Raw genomic sequence first — 5,302 nt, forward strand, 5'->3', positions numbered from 1 at the left:
CGTCCCTACTCAATTAGCCTCTCAATTGAGCCGATTTTTTTCAATTAACACTTAATTCTATCACTTTAAACTACTAGATAGCCTTTGGGAATCAGAATTTCAGCACTAGATTTTAATTCCAAACATTTTCACAATTAGGTCCTAAAAATCAATTTCTATTGAAATTACCTAATAAAATCATCTCATAAACAAATTAAAGCTTCAATTTCATGCTATTTCATCATAAACTTACAAAACTCAACCATTCATCCATGAAATCAAAAACTAATGAATTTAATAGTAGGACTTAGTTGTAAAAGTCTTAAAAACACAAAAATTATAAGAAAAAGGCAAGGATTAACTCACTTGGTGCAAAAATTATAGAATACCAGCTTAAAGAACCCCTCCTATGGCATTTTGGCTGATGAGAATGAAGAAAAATGAAAAGAAATCTAGATATTTCCTATTTAGTCCTATCTTTATTTAGTTAATTATGCAATATTCCAATTTTGCCCTTAAATCATCAATTTTCCTGCTGATTTCATGCCCTTGCCGTCCAGCCCAAATAAATTTTGGATTTAATTGCCTTTTAAATCCTTTCTCATTAGTCACTTAAGCTATTTAATCATTCTAGCTACTTTTACACAGTTTTCAATTTAGTCCTTTTTATTTAATTGACTACCCAAACATTAAAATTTTCTAACGAAATTTTAATACCACATCACTAACAGTTCATAAATATTTAAAAATATTTCTAACTCGGTTTTATGAGATCGAGATCTCAATGCCTTATTTTTACCCGATTTCTTCAATAATTTCTTTTTCTAACTAACCACTAAATCGGTAAAATTTTTCTATCGATATTTTTATACGATTTTCCTATTAGATCAATATTCATGCAAAAATATTAAAATAAATTTCTCTTTAAATCGGATTTATGGTTACGAAACTACTGTTCTAATAATCTTGAATTTAGGCCATTGCAAATAGATTGAATAAGAAAAAGAGAAAGAGTAGGAATGTGCTTTAAAAAAAAAATGTATTACTGCATTTTGAAATGGAATAATAATATTTTTTGGTATAATTATAATGTTTTCGTACGTTTTATAGCTTAAGCATAATCTTATTTGAATTAAAATGGTACACATTATATTCACATTATTATTATTATTATTGTATTACGTCATGTTTTATGTCACATTTTAATTATTTAAGAATCATTTCATTTCGAGAAACTACTGAACCCTAACACCTTTAATTTCAATCTATTTCAAGAGCATAGATTTGGTTCTTGATTCTTCAAAGATGTGTAAGGGAAGATAGATTGCTATCATATTCCCTTTGCATGACCTAAGATATCTTAATGTGAAATTGAGAAAAGGGAAGAGATTAAAAACAAGATGTTGGAAAGACAAAGAAGTCAACTGTTTATGATGTAAGAAAGGCATATATTCTAAAACATCAACTTGAGCCCAACTAACCTTATCCATTTTGAGCTTCCTCTCCAAAGGCCAAAAAAAAAATAATAATAATAAAAAAGGAGAGTATATATTATCATAACTTTAAAAGAGAATGTCAAAGTAAGATTTTGGAGGAAGGTTCCACTACATAAAAGTAGTGTCCCGAAAAGAGTAACGAGGAAGTGAAGTATCTAATAATAGAGGGTGTGTATTGTTGGTTAGCCTTGGTTGGAGCTATTTATACGAGTGGTGCCACCTTTGGTGCAATAATTAGGATTTGCTGGTCCATGATATTAAGACAACTGCTACGTGAGCAAAAATTTAAAGAATTAAAAATATCTAAAATTTTATATCTGAAATGAATATGTACAAGTGAGTATTTATGTTCAAACGAACTATTTTTAAAATTATAAAAATAATTTTAATTTTTATAAATTTATAAAATATAATTAAAAATTATAAGAATGTTAATTAGCTTTCAAAAATTCAAAAAAATATTAAAATCATTTAAAAGTTTAAATCAGAATTAATTTAGACAAATGGTTGTCGATTCAGGTCTAAATCTGGACACCCACATGTCTAGATTCATTGAAGATGATTTTTAAAAAATTTATATAAGGTTTTATAAAATATTAAAAATTATATTTTAAAAATATGAAATGTCTATCAATGTTTTAATTCTACTGGTACCTTTTAAGTTATATAAAAACTAAAACAATTATAAAATTGGTATAAAATAAACAGAGACGGAGAGGATAAAGAACAAAGAAAATATGAAAGCAATAAAAAATGTTCTTTATTGATCAAAGGGATGATTTACAATGCTTCATCAGAGTCTCTATTTATAGGCATAAGAAGTATAAAAGAAGTAGATATCTAATTCTAACAACTATTAGAACTTTATCTTGATCATGATGGACATACACTTAATAAGATATTCATAACACTCCCCCTTGGATGTCCATTAGTAGATAATTTGCCTCATTAAAACCTTATTAGGAAAAACCCTGTGCGATAGAAAACCTAATGAAGGAAAAATAGTACACAATCTTCTATTACAAGCTGCCTCATTAAAAACCTTTACCAGGAAAACCCAATGGGACAAAACCTTGGTTAAAGGAAAAGAGTACAACTTGTTTTTAGATTCCCCCTGATGGAAACATTACTTTACATCTTTGAGTCGACGCATTCCAATCTTATGTAGTAGTCTTTCAAATGTTGAAGTTGGCAATGCCTTAGTAAAAAGATCTGTTAAATTATTACTAGAACGAATTTGTTGAACATTTATATCACCTATTTTCTCAAGAACATGGGTGAATAATAATTTTGGTGAAATATGTTTTGTTCTATCACCTTTGATGTAACCACCCTTCAATTGAGCTATACATGCTGCATTATCTTCATATAAAATAGTTGACATCTTTTTCTGTAAAGGCAAATTACATATCTTTTAGATATGTTGGGTCAATAACCATAGTCAAACACATTCTCGACTTGCCTTATGCATTGCAATTATTTCTGCATGATTGAAGAAGCGGTAAGTAATGTTTGCTTTGTTGACACAATGATATGGCAGTACCCCCATATTTAAATAAATATTCTGTTTGAGATCAACCTTTATGTAGATCTAATAAGTATCCAGCATCAGCATAGCCAACTAATAGGGATTTTGAATCATTTGAATAAAATAACCCCATATTAATGGCCCCTCTTAAATATCTAAATACATGTTTAATTCCATTCCAATGTCTACATGTTGGAGAAGAACTAAATCTTGCTAACAAGTTTACAACAAAAGCAATATCAAGTCTTGTGTTATTTGCAAGATACATCAATGCCCTTATGACACTTAGATATGACACTTCAGGACCAAGAAACTCTTCATTATTCTCGCAAGGATAAAATTGATCTTTATTCACATCTAACAATCGTACAACCATTAGAGTACTTAATAGGTATGCTTTATCCATGTAAAATTTATTTAGTATCTTTTCCATATAAGTTGATTAATGAACATGAATTTCGTCTTTTAAATACTCAATTTGTAATCCAAGATAAAACTTTATTTTTCCAAGATCTTTCATCTCAAATTCTTTCTTTAAACAATTTGTTATATTTTAAAGCTCTTTAGGAGTTCCAATAATATTTAGACCATCAACATAAACAATAGTTATAAAAAAATCTGATCCAAACCTTTTTATAAAGACACATGGATAAATTGGATCTTTTTGTAACTTTTTTTAACAAGTATTTATTAAGAAGGTTGTACCACATACGTCTAGATTGTTTTATTCCATAATAAACTTTTCTTTAATCGGATTGAGCAATTTTATCAAGAAACTTTATATTTTTTCGGGATTTTGAATCCTTAGGGATTTTCATATAAATTTCACTATCAAGTGTACCATATAAATAGGATGTAACAACATCCATTAGATGCATGTCAAGGTTTTCACGTACTGCTTAACTAATAAGATATCTAAACGTGATTGCATCCACCACAGGAGAATATGTCTTTTAATAATCAATGACAGGCCTTTGCGAAAATCCTTATGCTACAAGACGAGCTTTATATCTTATGACTTCATTAATTTCATTTTGTTTTCACACAAATACCCATTTATATCCTACTGGCTTTTACACCTTTAGGTATTTGGACTACAGGTCCAAAAACTTCACGTTTAGAAAGTGAATTCAGTTTTGCTTGAATTGCATCTTTCCATTTTGGCCAATCTTTTCTATTTTTACATTCCTTAATAGATTTAGGCTCAAGATCTTCATTTTATTTTATTATTTTAATAGCAATACTATAAGCAAAATTGTTGTCGATAACTACTTTTTTTCGATTCCATCTTTTTCTCATATTCACATAACTTATTGAGACCTCTTTATTTTCATTATTTCCATTTTCACTTTTAGGTACCTGAATCTCTTCTTGAGTTTTATAACTAATTATGTCATGGGTCTCTTCAGGAACCCCCGCCTCCAGTTTATGACCATCTTGAATGTTTGCTCCTTTACTTTTACGAGGATTTTTATCTTTGGAATTGACTTGTCTTCTACGCTTCATGCATGGATTACTTTCTTTTACATTAACAGTTTGCCCCATTAGGAAATCAATTTGTATTGGAGCATTTTCAGCTGGTATGTGAGATTTAATGAATCTAGTAGTTGATTTGTAAAATGAATTATTTCTTAAACTTCTAGTTCACATTTCTTTGTACGAGGATCTTAGACTTTGATAATTTATTTCAAATACTTTATTAATCCAGCTTTTTATTCTCTCTCCCTAATGTTGGGAAAACTGACAACTCTTGTCATAACTAAATATTGAATTAATAGCTCAAAAATATTATAAGGAGACTTATATAAATATAGATTCCCAATCTCTTATAATGAACCATCTTTTTACATTGTGTAGAGTAGTTGGAATATATACCGCATATCTAAAAAATCGTAAGATGGGAAATATTTAGCTTTTGACCAAAAATCAATTGTAATGGAATATTTATAATTTATGGCTTAATGTGTACAACATGTAAATCAATACAATCTCATGCTGAAATAGAATTTTTTTTCTCATAAGTAATGATTGAGCTATTAGTTGGAGGCATTTGATAAACAGTTCAGCTAAATTATTTTGTGTGTGAACATGAGTGTAATGCCCCGATTAATTTATTTTTGCTTATAAAAAATTTGTCACAAATACGTATCTGCTTCAGTGGTTAAGTGTTCTGGGTGTGTGTGAGAGGTCTTGGGTTCAAGTCTCATCTTTGGCAATTTTGTTATTGTCGGAATCAAGTCTTATCTTTGTTCAGTGGGCTTATATTAAATTTTCTATAAACCCATTTCAGAATGAGCCT

This window comes from Gossypium arboreum, chromosome 5 (assembly GCF_025698485.1).
Source record: "Gossypium arboreum isolate Shixiya-1 chromosome 5, ASM2569848v2, whole genome shotgun sequence".
NCBI lineage: Eukaryota > Viridiplantae > Streptophyta > Magnoliopsida > Malvales > Malvaceae > Gossypium > Gossypium arboreum.